The 23,224-nt window shown below is 37.7% G+C and overlaps 1 long non-coding RNA gene and 1 pseudogene across 2 annotated transcripts in view; one reads left to right on the top strand and one right to left on the bottom strand.

Moving 5' to 3' along the window:
- The window catches only part of LOC140595833 (uncharacterized), a 201,977-nt gene that overhangs the window by 3,013 nt on the left and 175,740 nt on the right, over positions 1 to 23,224 (top strand). The window lies entirely within an intron of this gene.
- Positions 454 to 945, bottom strand: LOC140595832 (cofilin-1 pseudogene; annotated as a pseudogene).

The following is a 23,224-nucleotide window of genomic DNA, read 5'->3' as shown; positions in this document are numbered from 1 at the left end:
TCATGAGTGACAGCAGCCAAGGGAAAAGGAACCCGGCAGCCTAAGGAGAGAGTCATCTCTACAACATTACATTTATATACACAATGAAACAGACAAGCACAGAATCAGTACCAAGGGTAGAAGTTGGAAGCATGGGAAAGAGGAGGAGCAGGTGGGGTGTTAGTGTGTCATTAAAAAAAATACAGCATCCCCCAAACTGAGATGCCTGGGGACAGTAGGTCTACTTAAACCCAAGAGGAATCAGAAGATCAAAAGAAGTTTGGAAAGGCCAGAACTGTTAGGGAAAGAGGCAAGAGGAAGATCAGGGTAGTGTTTGGCAGCTGGGGTAAAGGAATTGTCCTCTCCCTACTGAGATCCCCCTAGCCCCTCTGATCTGCAGGAAGGGGAAAGTCTGCAACACCCAAGGTCAGATCTGGGGCTGCCAGATGTTCTAGGCCAGAGACTGGCAGGGTCTCACAAAGGCTTGTCCTCCAGAAAGATGTTGGCACTGAACCCCTTCAGCTACTCTGCCAGGGTACAGTGGTCCTTGACCTCTTCATAATAGTTTGGTTATAATCTATGCTGGATCCCTGTCAGCCCTTTCTTGATGATGTGCTTGGAGCTGGCTTAGATCACTGTGCTCTTAAAGGCTTCAGACCCAGGTGCCCAGAAGATAAACACCAGGTCCTCCTCGTCTCCTTGGTCTTGTAAATTACATCATAGGGGGCATAGTGGCATCCCTAGCTGGACTCTCTGGACAGATGGCATAGGTGCTGTCTTCTACAGTCTGGTCCAGATCACCTACCAGGATCACCTTGCCTTCCTCCAAATAACGTTCTTGTCCTCGTTCAGGCAGAACACTGCCTTCTTGCGCTTCTTCACCTCCTCTGGTGTTGACGACTTACACACCTTCATGTCATCCAACACTTTGATGACGCCATCAGAGACAGCTATACCAGAGGCCATGTTTCTGGATGTGAAAGGAGACAGCAAGAAAAGATGGAAAAGACGAGAGACACTGCAGCTGCTGCTGGGATCTGACTTATGAAACTAAAACTTTAAATTCAAAATTGAAATTGTCCTTAACATGGGATGTGTTTATATCTTTATCTCCTATGTAGCTGTTTTAATAATTCATTTGGGCACTTGCCTCATATCGTAATGGTCATACTATGTATGAGAGGTTTGGAAACTTTATAGTCCTGGCTATACTACTAGCTAGTGTGTCTTCGAGTGAGTAATTTAATCTTAATCTGAGATGCTTTGTCTTATCTTTTCCTCCCTAATTCCTCTTTCTCCTACATAATAACACTTATTAAAAGATCACTATGGGCCTGCAACTTTTCTAAGCAATGTATTAATCCATTGGACATTTGTAACAACCTAATGAAGGAGGTCCTGTAACCACCACCTCAAAGGGAATGTACTGCTTAAGAAACCTGGGAAAAGGTAGTCAAACTGGTTTCATGGGCAGTGAAGATACAGTGGCGAGGAGTCTGTGGCCACTGGGGACATTCTTTGGACCATCAAGATGATTCGTGAGATTTATGACTGCTGGTTGCCGGCAACTAACTTCCTGACCTTTCACATCAGAAGCTTCTAAAGCAAAAGTCCCTCTGAAAAGTTTTGGTTTGACGTTTGATGGAGGAATGAATGTAATATTACCAACAGCTATGGTCAGAGAAGGGACTTCATGAGAGTAGAACAGGTAGTGTGGTTTTCTACGTGAGTTTAGATTTGAAGGCCTCACATAAAGCTCAAGTCCTACAATTATCTTACTACCCAGTTGGGTCAGTGTCAGCCCCATCTATTGCAAATTTTAGAGAATAATATGTCAACACTGTAAATAGAAAGAAATAGCAAGTTTACATAGAATTTAAATCACACTGAACACTTTGCAATAAGTCTCAACAGGTAATGATACTACGTAGCTACGTGTAGTCTCCTTGACCTGCCAAGGTGGATAAAGCTTTGTAGAAATAATCACTAACAGAGACAGGCTGGGTAAGTGTGTAGTTGGAACCATCAGCTCTTCAGAGCTCTTGCTAGCCTTGGGGTTGTTGAGTCATTGGATGCAGACACTGAGTCAGTCTTGACTTTTGTGTGCCTGTTTGCCCCTTGGAATAAGGGGAAGAAAGGCAGTACCTGGCACCTACACAAGGTTCATGAGGTGCTCTAAGAGCTTGAATTGAAAGGCTGTGATCCAACAGAATTGGATAACATTCTGTTTTTGCTGATGGCAGGAATAAGAAACCTAGGTGATTTGACTGAAAACATCTCTGAGTAAGAGTCTTTTCAGAAATGGGGAATGACTGGCAGAGGCCCAGGAGGCAGGGATGTCATGCACCTTGGCCATTACAACTTGTCATCTAAGGGACAGCATTAGGCCTGGCCTCACTGCCTCATGGACTCGGAGGTCTGAGAGAGGAAGGGAAATAAGAGAGAGAGCTCCTTCTCCCCTCTGGGGACCCTAAACATGCTGCTGAAAGAACAGACATCTTGAGACGGTTAATACACATTTGGAGAATGCATCACTTTTGGGGCGATGATAAAATGCACACACCAGGGAAAGAGTCTTTGTTTACTTTCCCTTTTCCTGGTATATGGCTACACAGGTTAAACACCTGTGAGAAGAGGGTGCTTCAGGGACACCCTCACACTCAAATTGTTCATGGGTGTCTTGGAGATTGCACTCCTCTCCTTGTGCAGTGATTAGTTGCCTCTTCATCACTGGCGAGGCTGGCAGCGAGGAGCAGGGCCTTCACCTGCAGGTGTTGCCATGGCGAAGGACACTTGGAATAGATTCAAGCAACATTAAAAGGCAAAAGTGAAAATGAGAGTAGAGAGAAAATAGAAGCTTGATTTAAGGAGACATTTGAGTGGATCAAATCGCCTCCCTCACGATAGCCATGGCCAAACTCCAGATCAGCCTTACTTTTTTCCTCCTGACTCCTGAGCTTCTCTGAATTCTGGTAATCTGGCACATAAGCTGACTTTGTTTAAAACTTAAAAAAAAATTAAATATAGCAAGATTTATTTTTAACACACTGTGAAAATTATTCTGCCCCTAGGAGACACGGTTTGGTTTCTTACTCCAAACAGATTTAAGAAATTATGAAATAAGAATTGGTTTATTGACTCAATAAAACAATTTCTCTCCTTTTCCCTAATCAAAAATCAACTAGCAAAGTAGCTCGTTTTATCTTCTGTGCTGGATTTTTCTCTCATTACTACCTTCTTTACTGTCCACGCAGTTTTTCGAGGGAAGCCAAGCCACATTTTTCCCATGTCACTCAGAATTCGCCTCAACTTTCACTAGATTCGCACATTGAATTCACTTTTCTCTTTCTTCCCACATCTTCATTCAGAATAATCCAGTTTTTTACCAAGTGCCCTCAGAAGTTGAAGATATTTATGGTCAGATTTTCTACAAGTCATTATCCTCAAAAGTTAGAGAACTACATATCTATATTTTAGGAGTTTTCAGTTAAAGCCAGTGACAGATTCCTTTTTTTTTTTTTTCACCCTGGTTGGTTAATTCACTTTATATAGTCAGGTTAACAATAATAATAATAATAATTGCACATAACAAATGACGTGAGTATCCCAGGGTAGGGGTGGGGTGGGGGTAGGTCCTGGGTAGTGGTACTATGTCTGAACTTCTGAGGGTTGGGGAGTCTTGTGCTAGAGGTGCATAGGAAAGCAATGCCTGTTCCAAGGTAGATAGTAAATATTTAATACGTACTAGTTTCCTAAATTTCTTATGAGTTCTTAATAAGAGAGATGTGCCATACCTCTAGCTGTGCTTTCTCTAGCAGGCCAGAGAGAAATGTGGGGCTCATCTAGGCCTCGGGAATGTTGGGGTAGAGGGAGCTTAGGCCTGGAAACCACATCTGTAGGACTCTTCTTTTTTAAGATTTTATTTGTGAGGGAGAGAGAGAGAGCATGCATGAGCAGCGGGGAGAGGCAAAGGTAGAAGAAGACTCCCTGCCAAGCAGAGAGCCCAATGCAGGACTCAGTCCCAGGACCCTGAGACATGACCCAAGCTGAAGGCAGTAGCCCAACCGACTGAACCACCCAGGCTCCCTGTAAGACTCTTCTTTATGTTCCCTTTTGAATTGGTTGAGAAAGATCAACCCACTCTTAGCTACTGTTTCTCCTAAGAAACAGATTTGAAAACAGGATGATTTTTAAAGTGCAAGGGCTTGCACATAATTCAGAGATGTACAGCGAGACTTGCATTGTTGGGAAGCACATGTCTAGAAGGACAGAACCACCTTCTAGAAACTGGAGTGAGCTGATGCTCTCTGGGCTTTGTGCTGCCATGTCATTTCTGTGTTCCCTGTAAAACTGAAGAGAAAGTTTTGTGATGCATTGTAATGCATCTTCTCTTATATGATCTGGGGTGTGATTAGCCTTGCTTGGCCTTTATATTAAGAGTCAGTTCAAGTCAACAAAGGACCTTCCTCAAGAAAGGTCAGTGGGAGGTTGCCCTGTGATGTCTGTTCTGAGCTAGAACCTGGAGAGGCCTTCTAGGCTCCATGATGAGAAAATGTCATTTCCATAGACCAGGAGAGGAAAGGCCAGAAGGAGAAATGAGGGGGCCTCGCCCTGAGATCCGGTTCTCCTACATCCAGAGGTTAATGTAGCTCTCTCTTTGCTCTGTGCAAAGAAAATAGTCTCCAAAGGGAATAGTAATATGACCATTTTTGGACATTTGAAGGTCAGCCTGGTAAAATCTGCCAACGCATTTTTCTAGATATGTTGTCTACCTTGAGAAAGTTATGTACCAAGATTGTCACAGATTTTCCAAATATCTTAATCAAATATTGTTCTGGTTGTACTGTCTACGCTACTGCCTCTACGTCAACACATCACATGTGAAGCTGAGGCAGGAGAGTGACTATTACCCACCAGGCATCTCCTTTCTTCCACATTCACACTGTCTTACAGGAAGACCCATAAGTTCTTTGATGGGATACAAAGAATTAATGCCAAAGTTGAATGAGTTACAGCCGCTACCACCTAATTAAAATGATTTTGTGCCAGTTGCTTTTGTTGGGCTGGATCCACACATAATATAATTTTAATCCTGTTTATATACACTCTTGGGATAGATTTGAGATTAGCATTGCCATTTAAGTGAGGTTAATCAAGCATACTGTATGCAGCTTTTGTTTCTCCATTGTATGTGAAAGGTGACCACTGCTGATGGGTTACCCAACTGCCCGCTTACTCGATTAACAAGAAAGAGGTGGTTTTCAGTGTCTGATCATTAACCCAGCCTCAGCCCCAGCGACACTTTCTGTCTAGTCCTTGGAATGGTGCAGCTGTTGTCAGTCACAGAGGAGAACTCTAGTTAGGAACCGCTTTGCTTTGGCTGTGGCTACATGCCTCCACACAAGGGGAGGGGGAAGAGAAGGAAAAAAAGAGAAAAAAAATACAGCTCCCCTAAAAAGCAAACACCATTTTTTGTATGCCTGGCTCTGTTTATGTATATAAAATGGACATTATGGTGGAGTGAAAAAGACCCTCGTAAAAATCCTTCTTGAAAACTATTGTTGCTGACAGCCGTGACCTCTGTGAGTCTGCATGTTTACCCATAATTCATAATTAACAAAGACATTAGAACTGCCACAGGAGAATTCTGGGCTTTATTTCTTTCTAACTGGGCAGTACTAATGCTGGAAGTGCTCCCAAATCAGTGATTTAACATTTCAGGAAATCTTGGAGAGGCAGCAGAAGCCTCCTTATATAGCTCATACGCTGGGACTTTGGTGATACAGATACGGCCGAGATAATTATTCAGCTCTCGTTATTGCTGGAGCTCTGCACCTGATCCCCGAGCCATTAGAGCACTCTGCAGGTTATTACAACTATCAAACATCAAGGTCTCTTTTCTAGTCTCTTGACTATGTGGTTATCATTTTACTTCTTTTAAATCCCCCATCTGCATAGAAAGCCTCTGTGTTTTTTACTGAGATCTGCTCACAGCCTCCCCCCCACCCTTTCTTTATTGCTCCCCAAATGGAGCCCTTTTCTTACCAGCACATTAGCATAAAAATATAAACCTCATGCTTCTCCAGTTGTATTGTTTTTATACCCTCTCTCTTGTTTGATTTCCTCTTTGAGGCTGTGTGCACCTACACTTTAATTTGGGCAGCAAATGAGTCAGTAGAAGAGAATTCTCTTGAGCTCAGGGAAACTACAAAAATATAATTTCAGATGATGGGAGCTGTCAGGGCCCGTGTTTAACCTTCTGCTTAGTTGAGGGCCCTCTTGACTTTATTGTACATCTCTGCCCTTTGCTGCTCTATTTCAGTGGTACCCCAAAATAGCAAATTACAGGGGACTATAATGATAATTTATAAAAAGAGGTTTTCTATTGTGGACATATTTAATGACTTAGTACTTTTTAATCCCCTCACAGGTGAGTGTATCCTTGGAGTTTAACCTGGAATACTTTGTTTGATGAAATGTATTTTCAGTTTTGGTCACTGAACCTAGTGGTGTAGTAACTTTGCTTCTAATACTTTTCTATGATCGAAAACAGCTCTGAATATTCTGGGCACTGTGTCAGCTATCTAGGGGCAGGCAGTCACTTATGATACATACAGATAATACCATAAATTAAGAGTCTGAAGCAGACCTCTGTGGATTGCATCTTAAGTGAAAACAAGTTGCTATTTCTGGATGTTTTACACACCTCTCTCCCCTTAGAAATCATTATTTTGTGTGTGAGCTCCACCAAACACCTGTAAAAAAGGCATCCTGCCCACTGCAGGCCTATCTGATGAAAAAGCTAACCCACAAGGGGTGAGGGCAGTCACAGACAGTATGGTGGGGCTAAGAAACATATGGCTTTCTCACTTAATATTGCTACAGAGTCGTCCCACACCATATTCCCTTAAATGGGCATTAGCTCCGTAGCCAAATTAGCAGACTATAAAGCAAATGAAAATAGAGGCATTTTTTGGTGTGGCAAAAAAAGAAAAAACAAGAACCCCAAAACCATAAAACATGACTTAACAGTGTTTATCCATTGTGTGTGTGTGTGTGTGTGTGTGTGTGTGTGACATCTAAAAAAAGAAATACAGAGAGGTTTTAAAGATAGGTAGTGTTTTTACCATGAACAGTGCAAGTTTAGTAATTAAATGCTTTAATTTGTACTTTGCTTCATCAGCCTATACAAAGAAACTGTCTGATTTTTTTCCGACTTACGGCAGAGATGGGTTCCTTTTAGGATCTCTTCCTGCCCCTTTCTACTGAGCCAACAAGGTTTGAGATATTTAAAAAATTATATTCCCTTTTGTTAACTTACTGGTGCATGTATATTTTCTTAGGAGCTAGGAGCATGGACTTCAATACAAAATATATACTATACATATGTATGTATATACATTATATTATATATATATATAAACATAAATCCATTTAGGTTAACTGTAAAAGTAAATTAGTATGTCACATTTGTTGTGATTTAAGTTTTCCTATAATCAATGACGGTGATAAGAATGCTTCAATCAGGGAACTTCATATTACTGTGGAATCATTTGAATATTGTCAGGGATTCCCCATTTGTATGTACTTTCATTTTTGCTACTATACATAGTTCTTACTCCTTCATATACAGCAATCCTTAGTATTAGAGTTTTTGAGTTGGAATATATCTAATTATGTAGTCCTATCTTCTTATTAATCAGAAAACAGATGTAGAGAAGACAAATAACTTGCTGAAAATCATACAGTTAGCTAGTTTATGGCAGACTTTGGTTCCAGTCTCTTGACCCTCATTCTCTTTCTATAACACATTGCTGCTTTCAATAATTATATAATTATTGATATTTTCAAAGCAAGGAAAAGCACTTGTGAATTTTCCTTCCAAGAGAAATGGTGATATGTTCTTAGCCACCCATTCTCTCATTGGTGAGAAAAATGCATAAATTTGCAAGATGGTGGGCCAGCAATATGGCAAAGGCCTTTTCTTTGTATGACAACCAAATGACCCCTAAATGAATTGAACCTGTGACCCCCTTCCTCATTAGCTCCAAAAAAAGCTAACTAGCCCAGAAACAATTGGTACAAGCAAGCTACAACACAAATCCACCATGTTATTCCTGTGGGATTAATTAGAGAGCTAAAACAATGCTTTATCTTTGAAAGACATACAAAATCATATTGTTATGTTCTTCTGGCTTGTGAACCTCTTGAAATTGTATGCAAAATTTTATGTAAGAGCAAATATACATTGCTCTGGGGAGAAGGCTCCAAGTTTTCATAAGATTTTCACAATATCTGTGTGTGATCCAAAATAGGTTAAAAAAATTGTTCTATTTCATGCTCCAGTGATTTGTGCTGATGTCATCCCTGGTGTTGGTACTCTACCAAAAACAAGAATTGCATTATGCTTCACTAAACTGGAGGAATATATTATTTCTATTTTTTACTTGAGGAGAAAAGAAGGAATAGAAAGTAAATATACACATGTGGCCTTTATAATTAGCACTAAATCAATAAAGACTAATTTGGGATATTGTGACAATTTACTTGATGCTAGTTTGAATAGAGATGGATATCACCCAAATCTTGAGTGCTGACTTTTGTACACAATGAGAAAAACAATGCTGCAACCTTGAGTGTGAGGAATATGATGGTATCCAGGATAAAGAGAGTAGAATGGACAAAATTTAAGATATTCGAATTATTTGATAGCATCTTTAACTTATGTAGATGTATATAAGAAATAAATTCTCAGTAGGACCTTCCTAGTCATCAGGGGGTTAAAGCACTATAAAGAAACTTGCATATGTACTTTGTTATCCAAGAGACAGATAGAGAGATGTCGTTCTACTGATATATTACATAAATCATGGTGCCAGCCAGAAAAACAACAGATGACCAATTTGTACAAAGCATTTTTTCCTTATGTTACATTTATTTAAAATACATTAAATCGTTGTGCTAAAATTGAGGCAGCTGGCAGTCCAGGCAACCTTATAAGATTTGTGTTTTCTGGAGCCAGGCCCATTCATTTAGAAAGGTGGATCTGTTGGGCTAGTGTATTTGCTTAGTCATATGCCAAACCCTTGGGGAGCACAGGTAGTCCAGAATTTACCATGCATTCATTTTTTTTTATCAGAAATCTCTTGACAAATGGAAGTCAGATGGTTGATACCCATTTACTCCCAAGTGAAGTCACTAATTAATGGTAACAAGGCTCAACCCAAAGAAAAAGACTCATATGGCATGCAATCTTAAAAATCTGGCCATTTTCCAGGGGCTTCTTCTTTCGTATTTCATGTTCCTTGACATTGATGTGACACCTAGTTGACTTTAAGAATAAAAGTCAAGTCTAAGTTGAGTGGGTTTATGTTAAGCTGATTCAAGCATGGGCCAAATTTGTAGAATTTTAGTGGTTGCTATTGCATTTTTAAGCCCATACTTTCATCAGATTCTTAGGGGGAGTGATAACCCTCTCAAACAAGTAGGAATCACTGGTAATGGTTTTCCATATACTCACTTAAACCAGCTTCCAATGTCTATTGTCACCACTTTCAAAACTAATATTGGATAAACCAGGGCCAAAGCAGAGAGGCCCATCTCAAGTGGTCCAGTCTTGCATTTCTACAGCTTTTTTAGGGACAGCTTAACTGCTAGGGATGCAGTGGTCTTCAAGGATTGTGGTAGTGTGAACACCTACATAATTGAGTTACTCAAATGTGAAGTTACTGGTTTCAAAAAATTTTCTCCCCTCTTGGCCAATAGTCAGAAGATAAGAGATTTCTTAAGAAGTTGAATCTTAAAAACTGAAGTCACCAAAAGTGATAGGATTCTATTTGAATTCAACAACAATTTTGTGTCATTACTGTATTCACAACATGTTAGGAACATATTTGGTAAATTTTTAAGAACTTAAATAGACATTTTTTCCCTTAGGATACTGAATTAGAGCAAAAGAAAGAAATATAAAACAAAGTCTGTTCTCTTAGTGTATGATCATCATGGAGAGATTTGTATTTTGGGGAGACATGCAAACAATGAAAACAACAGTTCCAGACTTTGAATTGCACCCAGTGTTTATCAAAACATGATATATACAGAGATGGCCATGCCTGGTTAGAAAAAGCAGAGGCACCAGAGATCATTTACCTAAAGAAGGCATCATGGGAGGTCTCTATAAGGGAGACTAATAGAAAAGTAGGAATTGAAATTCACTTGAAACTGTAGAGAAGATTTAGATGTATAGGATTGGAAGAGCATTCAGTGGTGTTGACTGACAATGAGACCATACTGATAGGTTCATAGCACCGCCATTTGAGTGAATTTCAGGCAAGTTTTATTTGTGAGTACTTAAAAAAAAAGTAGTGGCTCCAGCCTCTCACACTGGAGAAGGTTACATATGTATATAAATATGTATATATCAGGGAGAACGGAATTGAAATTTTTTCTTTTCAAACTAAGGACTGCTGCAAAATAATGGGGCCAGCCTTGAGGAACTGAAAATATTTCCACCAAGAGTGAGCCCTGGAAAGGGCAGAAGTGAAATGCTCTTGAGAATTGTATTACAGCTAGATCTGGAGGTGCTAGAATCCACTTTAGTAGAACATAGTCAGAGCATGGTACCCAGGTTTGGGAACCTAGGACAAGAAGATGCCTTCAATAGGTAGCTTTGGTTGGCTTTCAAAAGTTTGAGAACTGTGAGATTTTTAAATTTTCATCAACTAATGGATATGCTATTTACATACTGTTTATTAGATCTATTACAATGTATGTATGGAAAGATTAAAGTGTGGTAGGATAAAGTAAGACATACGTGTCAATAGAATACCCTAAATTAGTAACCAATAACCTTGTGGAAAATTAAACTATTTATTAGAATCTGAATTGTTAATCAGTTTGAAATCGTGCCCAGCCATTTTTTTTCATTTGAATGTGTGATACATATTGAAAGTTAAAGTTCTAATAGCAAAAAGAATTAGGTAGGTCTCAGTTTTCTACAAAATGATCAAAATCAAAACTGTGGCTAAGTTTAAGAGTGTCTGTTTACATAACATTGGTTTCTTTTCTTCCATCTCTCCTCCCTCTTCTTCTCTAATGAGTTAGTTTGAATTCTTGAATTCAAAGGAGTCATTTCCTCATGCAAGGGGACTGCATCTTAATAAGATATGATATTTTGAGCAACTTACAATAAAATTAATAATCTCCTTCCTATCTAGATACACCAAGCATGGTCAAGGACAGTGAAGAATGTAAAGAAAAATTCAGGGTTCAGGCTTTGGGGTCAGAAGGACTTGAACTTGCACCCTGGCTAGTTTACTTCAAGCTATGGTCAAGTTACTGAGACTCTTTGAGTCTCAGTTTCCTAACATTTAAATGGGTATGATAAATCATACTTACAGACTTGTGGCAAAACTAAATAATATATGCAAAGCACTTCATACAATACCTGGAACACAGAAAGCCTATAATAAGTTGTACCTTCTTGATATGGTCACTCCCATCTTTAGGCATGCCTCTTTTAGATGTTATGGAACATCTGAGAGGAATTTTACCATCGTTTTCAGATAAAAAATTAAGTACTAGGCTTTAGGAAAGAGATCCTATTTAATTATTGACTGATTCCTTGAGAAATAATTACTTAAAATGCAGACTAAGCCTCGCTCTGTATCTGATCATATTCCATTCCCCTTTCTCAGTAGGAACAACTCAGTCTTGCTGAACTGGCCATGATATTCCAGAACTCCTGGCTGATAAATCTTCGAAACTGGTTAGCGCCCACATTTGGTAGTTATTTTTTTCTCTGACAATCTTAATATATGTTTTTCTTATGTGTGATCCATGTCCTCAATGCTAATTAGCTAAGCTGGAGATCAAATAATTCTCTTGGTTATAGAATATGCATTTTTTTAGAAGTGCTCAAATAAACATTTACAAAATAGGCTAAAACAGCTTCTCTCAAGTGGATTGAATACCTGTCTTACAAACTGGCCAGAATAGATATTTACCTGATCGACTGTAATTGTCCTCAAAGATAAATCCTACATCTAAAGTCTTTAAGTGGTATCTGGGGGACTGAACCATTAGAGTCAGTGAGAGTTGAGTAGCTAAGATCTCATGCCATATACTTTGAAGGTGAAAAGTTTGACCAAAAAAAAAAAAATCACTGACTATTTTAAGCTCTTTGGGTAGGTAATGTAAACAGACATAAAAGCTAAATACAGTTCACAGATATTGAGAACCTTTTGATATTTAGGTGAGATACTACGATACTGAGCTTTAAAAACAGTAGTGTACATATATGTTTATTTGACAGTCTGAAATGTTTCCAAGAGGCCACTAGGACCTTTTAGGTGGATAATACACAGAATGAAATTTACAGTTATGTCCAAACATACCTTTAGAGGACGTGACATTCTCCAGTGGCGCCACCATTATAATCTAACATGTCAACTTTTGTTCACACTCTAGATTTTTTTTTCACTCATTACCTCTCCATTTCATTTTTGTGTTTTCTATTCATACTCTCCAAAGCCGAACTATTTGCTTTTCAAATGCATCTTACAAAAAAGGAGGCATCTTTATAGCTATGCTTAGGTAGAGACATTGGCTGAAAAAAGCAAGAGATTTTGAAATGGGAGCCAAACTGTTCTGGCGCTTCAACTGTACATCAGGGACTAGAATCCTAGACCTGTCCTTAACGTGCCTCATCATGATTAGTTGTTGTGGCCAGAATGTGTAAGCTCACTCTCTGTTTGAGGAACATGGGAATGGGCTTTGCTGCAGAATTCAGGTTCTATTACCGGTTCTGGGTAAATTTGCATATCTTCTTGGGGCAATGGTCTTCCAATCAGGAGGAGTCAGTGTTTAAGACTCTGCATTTCTTGGACATTTTGGTGAAGGGGAGTTTGAGAAAGAGTGCAGAAAGCTGGAGGCATACGGCTGGTTTTATCCTTCCTTGAACCTTCTTCACTGCCTGTCTTTAGCATCTTCGCTTCATTGCCCATGTGTCACCTGCGCTTAGCCGTGAGGTGATATATCCTCTTCCATTCCAAAAACATTGATCTAAGTCTCCCTCCTTCCATTTTTTAATAAATCTTAGTGAAGCAATGTAACATTCCAGGTCAGTCCTGTAGTGCTGTTCTGGCCTCGCCGGAGTGGCTGCTGCAGAGCATGGAAACTTGCTGGCACAATATTGCAAAGTGACTCTGCGGGGGCTGGACGACTTCCAGCCAGCAAGGAACCACAGCCAAGAAACGCCAATATGGATAATGCAAACAAGAGAGATTTGGGGCACATTTCGATTTAACCATCTGATTTAATTGACAGAATAAATGCACCTGTCAACGGGTAATATTCTTGTGATTAGTTTTGGCTGTGATGATGAGATGATGTTAAAAGAATGTCAGAACAACCTGTCCTGGGACTCTTACAGGCGGTTTGAGCGAGGGAAGGTCAGTTTTTAGCTAGTTCAAAGAAGCAGGATTATCCTCTTGTAGTGTGAGGGTATTTTATGGAGACAGTGAACATTTTATTTGACGTTTTCCCTCTGTGCTTAGCCTTCACCACAAATCAGACCAAGTAGGGGATGGAGGCATGCGGAAGTAATTGGCTTTTGAATCAGAATCTATGGCTACTGGGGATAGTTCTCATTTGGAAATGGAAACTCTTAAGTATTAAGCCTAAGGCTGCACCTGAGTGGTCTTACCTTGCCCCAGATTGTCGTTCTTTTGCTGCTAGAGTTCGCAATTTAAATAGAATTTCAGTGGGGTGAAAATTCAAAGAGGCCTTTAATTGAAGTCCTGTTTTCTTCAGAGAAAATGTAATTTATGAACTTAGAACAAGTATTTTAATTAATATTCACTTGGTCCTTCATTAACCCTTTGCAACCTAAACCCATGTCTTCCCAGGAAACCGTGCTTCTGATGTTGCTGATGACCAAATCAGCAACTAAGACCTTTCTCTTGGATTTCACTGTCTGCTCTCTGTGCTATTGAACGCTGTCGATCTTTTCTTCCTTTTTGAAACTTTCAGTTCCCTGGCTTTCCTGATTGAGTCAAGGGCTCCTCCAGGGCCGTTCACTCTTTATCTACTCTATGTAGCCATTATCCAAACTCTTAGGTCTGGCTACCTTCTGTCTTCTCCTTTCATTTTTCCTTTTGAAGATTTCCCCCCATTCCTATGGTGTTCCTCTTCCTCCTTCCACAGACACCTCCTAAATATGCCTTCTAGAACAAACTTTATACCTAATTACTGGTCACATAAACAATTGCTAACACCGTGTATCCTAGATTGTATGAATTGTTTTGACTTTTCCATTTCTGTTGCTAAACATTTATTCCTATTGTACCCACAATCTCTAAATCATGAAGCTAAAGAGAGAGAGAAGCTAAAGACTTCTTTTAGAAGAGAAGTCTTTTTTGGATACCTGATGAAGGCTATGGATTTTCTTCTTAGCAAACATTCATGCACGCCTACATACAAAAACTCTGAATTCTGTCCATTGGCGTGTTGAAGATTCACCATTCTTGGGTTAATAACACCTACTTTGAACACCATGGAATTCTTTCTTTTTTTTTCCCTACATCCAGCCAATGACCAAATCCTATAAGATAGTGTTTCTCAAAATCTGACTGTAAGCCAAGAATCACTTGGATCATCTCTGTCATCCCCCCCCCACACCCCCACTGAATCAGAATCACTTTGAATGAGACAAGGAAGTGTGCTGTTTAAAATAGGCACAATAGTTTGAAATCCACTGCTATAGATCGTGCTTTTGCAGTACACCTTCCTTCCTTTATGTTCGCATTGCCAATTCCCTATGGCAGCTTTAATTACCTTTTACTTGGGATGCTGTAATAATCGCTACCACTGTCGATTATCTACTTGATGACAAGTATTCTTCATACATTATCTTATTTAATGTTCATAATGTTATTTAATGTTCTCCCTAGGAGATAGGCAATAGTAACTCCTCTTGTAGTTGTAGCAACTCAACTTGAGAAAGGTCAAGCAAGTTATTCAAGGTTCCATAGCTAGTAAGTGGTTATGCTAAACTTCAAATCTAGAATTACTGCTACTCACTGCTTTTCATTGCTGTAGCCTCTTGGTCTTTTATCTCTCTCTTCATAATTCTTTAGCTGTTTTCAAATTAGTTTTACTAGAGAAAGTTTCTGCCAGTCTTTATAACAAATCATGTCACCTTCCATTGTATTTGTTTTTCTATCCCTCCATTAGACTACAAGATTCTTAAGTTCATAAGCTGTATCTGTCCTGATATAGAAGAAGAACCTAGCAAATATTTTGAATAAATAAGATCTTTACTTTCTAAGTAAACTGGTGATTTCCTATTGGCCACTGAGTAATTTCTAAACTGCTAAGGAAATCATCCAGGTCTTCACATTACATTTGATCTCTCTTTTCCTTATATAACATTTCCTATGTTGTAGTCTGGTACACTTTCCCAAAGATGCTTTTTGCTAATTCAACTTTACTCATTTTTTCTTGGTTTAAGATTTGTTTCTGCTCAGTTCTGTTACTATATATTACCAACCTTTCAGGCCTTAGCACAGATTACACATTTCTATGAAGGATTTCCTATTCTTTACCTACTCAGAATCTGATTTATTTTCAGACCCAATACAGTATTTTATAATCATCTTTAAGCTGCTAGTTTTGATTTTTCTATTGCATATATTGTGTACATCTATAATTTTGCCTCTTACATTATAAATCTAATAACAGTGCACTGTCTTGTTCACATTTGAAATCCTTGCATGTCTATAAAAGTGCCTTGTATATAGAAGATACATAACAACATGTTGAATATATTATTTGTCAGAAAATTCAATGTGAGAAAATTTGATAAACTAGTAGATGTGTAAAATATTATGTTTAAAGGATCAGAGATAAATATATATTTCCAACCAAGTATCTTCACGACTCAACATTATGTTCAATTCTTAGATGAATGAAGATCAATTTAAAAAATTTTGGAGAAGGTTATCTTCACTATGCTAAGTGTGGATAGATATCTAAAATGTCTTAAAACATGGTATATTTGATACCACAAATGAATCACTGGTAGAGCTTGCAAGTCCCAATAGTCCCTAGCAACTACAGATCTGCAAATTTCTCCAGATTAGTATGTTTAAACTTTCACTTTGGGCCAATGTCCTAGTATTCTAGGCTTTAGGAAAAATTTGGTCAACACAGTAATATAATGGACTTTTAGTCCCAAATATCTCTGTATTCTCTTGAATCTGGACTGACTCTGTTAACTGACTGTCAGGGATAATACATAGTGGTGAAATGAAGTGGATTTGAATCTTGGATCCCAGAATGAAAGATATAATTACTTTAAGGTGTGCTTCAGTGAAAGAAAAGGGAAAATAAGCTCACAATTTAATGTAATATATTAATGATCTCTAGAATTCAAAGGGCCATTTTCAATAAAACAACTAAATACTGGAACATTCTCTTGCCACCTGTAGCAATTAGATCTCTGGGATTAACCTGCCCAGCTACTGGATGACACTTCTACCTCACAAACTCATAGCTGAAAGTGAATTTATCTGGTTTTAAGAGGGTTACAGAGAATGGAAGTACTCCAATGACAGATTCAGAGACTTAATATACCACTAAACAAAGGGTTTGGAATGGTGAGGGCTGATTGCAGTTTCTCTTGTAGTAAATGGTTTTAAGCTTCATGCTGAAGTCATTGAAACCATGCAGAGTGACTGGATCTAAGCACATACAGTTTTAGGCATATTCTGCAATCCCATCTGACCCAATTGGGTGAATAGTGGTGACTTAGTAGGGAGCTCCAGAAGTGATCACTGACACTGATCAAATTTGTGATCAGATGGACAAATTTACATGAGAGGGTGAGACTGGAGACAACAGTATAGGCAAGTCTTGAGAACATAGATGATGTGTGTATTATGTAGACATAACATTGAATGGATATATTATGTTCATAGTTAATTATTGTTTTTCTTCTGGGTTGTTGGGTGAAGGTGATAGTCTAGGTTTGGGTCACAAAACATTTTCCATAAAGGACATTATTTAGTAAATTTTAAGGCTTTGTGGGCAACACAGAGTCTCTGCCTCCTGTTTTCTCTTCTTCCTTCTCTATCTCCTTCTGCTCATCTTTCTTCTCTTCTACCTTTTCTTCTTTCCTTTTAAGAATTTAAATACTTAAAAAAAAAGAATTTAAAAACTTATTTAGCTATAGGCCATACAAAACAGGCTAGAGGCTGGATTTGGCCCATCAGTCCTAGTTCCCTGACCTCTGTTCTATGTAATCAAATATTATAGTAAGTAAATAGTCTCCATACTAACTGTGGATCGATTTATCATATTCACAGAATTTACATACCATAAAATATTCCTACTAGACTTATATGAACATTTATTTTTATTTTTGATTATTTAAAATCTAAAAATACTTTATAATAATATGATAATCAATTACCATGTATCAAAATATAATTATAGAAAATAATTTAACTTGGGTTGAACATATTTAACCTAAGCAAATATTAAACACTGTAAATATCAAAAAGTCACTAGTTTTAGTAGGAGAAGGAGCTCCAAAATGAGCCCCTCATCCAAGATGAATGAAGTTTACTTTAATTTAAGATATAGAGATACTTGGGTATATAGTATACTCCTTCATCCCAACATAAAAAAAATATATATATAAAAAATAGTGAAAGAGAATAAAGGGGAAAAGAGAGAAAATGAGTGGGAAAAATCAGGGAGACAGAACATGAGAGACTCCTGACTCTGGGAAATGAACAAGGGGTGGTAGAAAGGGAGGTGGGTGGGGGGTAGGGGTGACTGGGTGATGGGCACTGAGGGAGGCACTTGATGGTATGAGTACTAGGTGTTATGCTATATGTTGGGAAATTGAACTCCAATAAAAAAAATCCCCCACAAACCTTTCATGCGGCTCCCTATTTTTTTTTTCTTTTATGGGCTTCTCAGGTAAAAGTCATACGTTTCTTCTCCATGTTTCCATCTTCGACCTCTTGCCCCATCTGTACTTCTAGTTCCTTTTCGTTTCCAATAAAATTCTCTATTAAAGTTATTTTGCATGGCATGGATGAACGAAGCATGAGTGCTAAAGTGTAGAGTTGATGTTTTATTTGATTCCTGAGGTTACTGAGACAGTAGCCTGAATGAGTGTGTACTGATTTGTTTTCTTTCATACTTTAATTCAGAATATCCAAATATTGAGGATAGAGAGTAAAGAATAGGTTAAAAATATTTCTTCAAGTGGTTTCTTAGTATAAGTTGAAAAATGAGGAATGAAGGACTAATGGCTAAAATAAAGGGTTGACTGCATTACAAAAAATAATGGGAGGGTATGGAAATATGATTTGATAGCTTCCCCTATGGATTGTTTACAACCTCCATAATAGCTTCCCACACCCATATTCTTACTGCAACATTACATAAGAGAAGATATTGCTAGTCTACCAGATAACATATATTTAGAAGTGCTCTTTAAGTCCTCTTTAAAAACTTTGAAACAAAATGGAGAAATGATTTCTTATATCTGAATGTGGTTACCCCAAAATTCATGCAAAGGATCTTCTTTCCTCAGATATTCATTAATTGTAAAGCTATAGTATAAATGGAATGACCCACACATTCAGCTAAGCTCTGAGCTGTGTACTCTGCCCTGGCATAACACTATCCCAGTCCTGAACTTATTTCATTATATTTTATATTGAGAAGTGTCCAGTTATTTGTGATGCTTATTGTGGGAATATTGTTTCTATGCTAAAGTTTCTTTCCCATACGGCATAAAGAATCAATCTCTTATAGACTATTATGTACTGTTAAGTAGTAAGATAAGGCTGTTTTTAATTAGGGAGCAGTCATTAGGATTAGACAGAATGAGAGTGGAAGAGTCCAGTTTTGAGAGTTATTTCCTTGTCAAATATCAGTATATTTGAGACCAGCTTTTCACTGGGATTGGCATAAACATGACATTAGGTTCATGTACAGGAGAGAAATATTAGACCTTATTTTCCAATTTATATAGACAACGAGTTATCCCAGCCTCTAGGTTCCCTTGTTCTTGACCTACACATTGTGCTTCTACTATGTCCTATTTCTACGACATTCTGATATTGCATCTAGAAGTTTACGGACAAGTATGTTTGATATTCAAATGCTATTTTTGCATTTCCATAGAGGGTTCTTAAAAACCAAGAACCTTTCAGACTCAAGAAAATGAAAATTTGAGGGCAAAAGGTACAAGTTGGTGTTCCTGAACAACTAACTGTGTACAAAAACATACAACCTGCATATCATGATATTATAGACTCTCTTCTTGGCCTCTGCATTTTCCACACATAAAATTTATAGGTTCACCATTTTATAGCACTATGAAAAGTTGGGAAGATTCCTATTTTTCAAATTTGGGAGTTCCTAGAATAATAGTGTATATCAAAAAAGAAAAAATTATCATTAAAAGAAGCACATACTTTAATTTTCTGGCAGATTATATTTCCAATATTTAGGCCACTGACATGGTCTAACTTCATCTCCAGAGCTCTCTGGGTCTCCTGGAGGGTAGCATCTGTTTAAGGACAAGAGCAAGTAGAGGAGACATGGAGTCAAGGCAACTCTTCTAGATTCTCACTGAGCCAAGTTCAAGCAGTTCTTGCGCTGAAGAGGAATGACAGAGCAGAGTATGTCCAAACCGAATCTTAGCTTGAAGCTTTCAACTAAGATATGAATCTACCCTGTTCACCTTCCAAAAAGCTAATCCCAAATCAGTTTATGGGATTAGTGCAGTAAATCACTGAATGGTATTTGAGGCGTTTTCATGAGAACTAGCTTCTGCCAGATGTTTTCTCCTATTTTATTCCACACTGTTAAGGTTCTTACTTGAACATCTTATGCACTATAACGAAAGGGGGCTGGATGCCCTAAATGTTAGAGGAGACTTTAAGCCTCTAACTCTAATATTATACATTTTTAAAAATAAAAAACTTGGTCAAATGCTACATAATCTTTTAATAGGCACCTATTTGTCCACGAGGAAGGGTATACATTCTGCTCTATCTATGCTGTTATTTGAAGGAAAGATCAATATTTCACAAATGTTTAAAAATTTACTCTGAACCCAGTGAGTGATAGGTTTGCCAGCACTTGATGTTTTGGCTTGATTTCCAGTGCTTAAAAGCAGGCTTAGAGAGGCAACCTGAGTCATGGAAGTACTCTAGCTTAATAATGAAAGGAGTTAAACTTACCCAGTGGAAGGCAGTTTCCCATTTCCTGCCTGGCTTTTTCAGTTGCTTTCTTATGCTCTCACCTTTACTCCTTCAGTAAACACAAATGGGCCATCTAATGTGTGCCCTATGCTACTGTGTGTCCTGGGGATGAATGACCCAGGCCCCTGCCCTTGAGGAGCTCTCAGGGACCTATTTCTTGTCAGTCTCAGTTATAATGCTTCATAGAGTATATAGATACTTCTAAGTTTTAGTCAGAAGCTATTTGCTTTGAAATATCATGCACTTTTTCCATTGATCTTGTTTCATAAAATTAGAGGAATATTCCTGAGTTTGAAAATTATTCAATGGATGATTTTCATATTTATCTATTTAGAGTATTCTAACGATTTTTATATTTATGTGATATATTTTCGGAATTTAAGTTCTAGTTTAAATGTGTGTATATGTGTCTATACACCACTTTTGTTTTAAGATTTATTTATTTGAGGGAGAGAGAGAGCGAGCAAGTGATAGAGAATGCATATATGTGTGCATGCACATGTCAGAGTGAGGGAGGGGCAGAGGAAGAGAATGTTCAAGAGGAAGAGAAAGTAATTCCTCTGCAGAGCGCAGAGCCAGTCCAGGGGCTCCATCACACGACCTATGAGATCATGACCTGAGCTGAAACCAGGAGAGGAATACTCAACCTAATGAGCCACCCAGACGTCCCTATGCCACTTATTTAAGTTGTACCTATTCTCTCCTTTCACAGTTCCAACCTTAGGACAATAAGTTCAGCTTCGGCTTCCTCAGTTCTCTCTTCTTCCTCCCTTTCTCAGTATTTATTAGAGCTGGACACAACACTCTCTGTCATATAAGTATTTCTGTTTTAACAAGATGGAGTTTACTCAGGTGATTTTCTTTATATTTTTTGAGATTCTACACTGTATGAAGTTAATTAGCTCCCTCATAATCATTTCTGATAATTTATAATGCAGTTTATCAAGTTTATGCACAACCTAATTGCTTTAAATCTATTTTGAAATTCATGTAATTACATCAGAGGTGTATTGAAGTTTTCTGAATTAAGGACTTTATCAGTTTTTAGATGATCTTAAAATTTGTTTATTATCTCAAGCAAGGAATTTACATGTTATTTATACTTCTGTTTGCATACAATTGAATAAGTGAGAAGAAGGCCAATTTGATAAAGTTACATGAAAGATCCCCACAACACATCTTGTGGTGAGGTGAGATTTTTCCATTCAGGCAAGTATCCTACCTTAAATTGTCATAATTAATATATAGGGCTTTTGTGAGAAAAAAAAATCTTAATCACAAAACAACTTTGGAATCAATGGAAATATATATGGTACTTTGGGATGGGAAATAATTTATATAAAAACACTCAAGTTGATAAGGAATTGTTATAAGCCTTTGTAATTAGTATAACTTACAATATATATATATTGTATATCTGCACAGCTTGACAGATTTTTATAAGTTGAACACATTCATGTAACCATCAGCAGCATTTGAGAGTTCCTATTGTTTAGCATTCTTGCTAATACTTGATATTGCGAATCCTTTTGATTTTAGCCATTTTCATGGGTATGTAATTGCATAGCATTGTAGTTTTACTTTGCATTCTCTGATAAGTAATCATTTTGAATACTCCTTCATTTTCTTATTAGCCATTTGTATGAATTCCTTTGTGCACTACCTTTCAGGTCTTTTGCCCATTTCTCTATCTTCTGTAATTTTCTTATTCGTGGAAGATTTTATATATTCTGGATAGGAATACTTTGTCAAACATATGTATTGTAAATATCTTTTACTATTCTGTTTTGTCTTTCAATATTTGGTATCTTTTGATAAAAAAGTTTGTAATTTAGTGATGTCTGATTAATTTGATCTTTTCCTTCATGATTAGTGCTTTTTTTTCCCCATTTAAGAATTTTTTTAGACTTTAGTATCAAGCTAAAAAATTAATAAAAATATTTTCTACCATCTTTCTATTAGGAATTCCGAATTCCGGGATCCCTGGGTGGCGCAGCGGTTTGGCGCCTGCCTTTGGCCCAGGGCGCGATCCTGGAGACCCGGGATCGAATCCCATATCAGGCTCCCGGTGCATGGAGCCTGCTTCTCCCTCCACCTGTGTCTCTGCCTCTCTCTCTCTCTGTGACTATCATAAATAAATAACAATTAAAATAAAAAAAAGGAATTCCTAATTCCTATTGAAATTGGCCTTTGTTTATGTTGTAAATTAGGGATCAGCCAAGATGAGCCTAAGAAGCATGGCAACTAAATGTAATGCAGTATCCTGAATAGGATCCTGAACAGAAAAAGGGTATTACATAAAAGTTAAGGAAGTCCGAATAACCTATGGACTTGAGTTAATGTATAAAGATTAGTTCATTAACAGTATATCATACTAATTAAGATGTTAATAGGGGAAACTGGGTGTGGGGTGTATGTGGGCATTCTGTATTATCTTAATATTTCTCTAAATCTGAAATTGTTCTAAATAAAGTCTATTAAGAAGTAAATGTTAAATGAATGAAAAACATGCACAGCAGTCTGTGAACTTAATTTATTTGAATGTTGTAAAGGAAGAGAGAGACAAACAGTTTAAAATAGAATGTAGGGAAAAACAGTACATATGCTAAAATTGTTCATATAATAAATCAGATTGATGGAAGATTATGTGTGTATATATGTATGTGCTTATATGTAAAGGCAGATGTCTGAAAGAAAAGTCATCAAAATTTCAGATGTGGTTATCTTTGATCATTGAAATTGTAGATAGATCCTCTCCTCTCTCCCTGTCTCCATTCTTTGTTTCCTTTCTCTTCCCTGAATTGTGTAAATTTTTCAACAAAGACTATGTTTGTTATATATGAGAGAAAAGTACAGTTACAATATAAATGATTCCAGGTTAGATGCCCTAGGTTAGTTATACTTTGAGATTCCAAACTCACATTTCCTTAGCTGGGTCTCTAAAATTTTTGGAT

Source organism: Vulpes vulpes, chromosome 16, assembly GCF_048418805.1.
Source record: "Vulpes vulpes isolate BD-2025 chromosome 16, VulVul3, whole genome shotgun sequence".
Taxonomy (NCBI): Eukaryota; Metazoa; Chordata; class Mammalia; order Carnivora; family Canidae; genus Vulpes; species Vulpes vulpes.
This window is presented reverse-complemented; position numbering and strand designations above follow the sequence as displayed.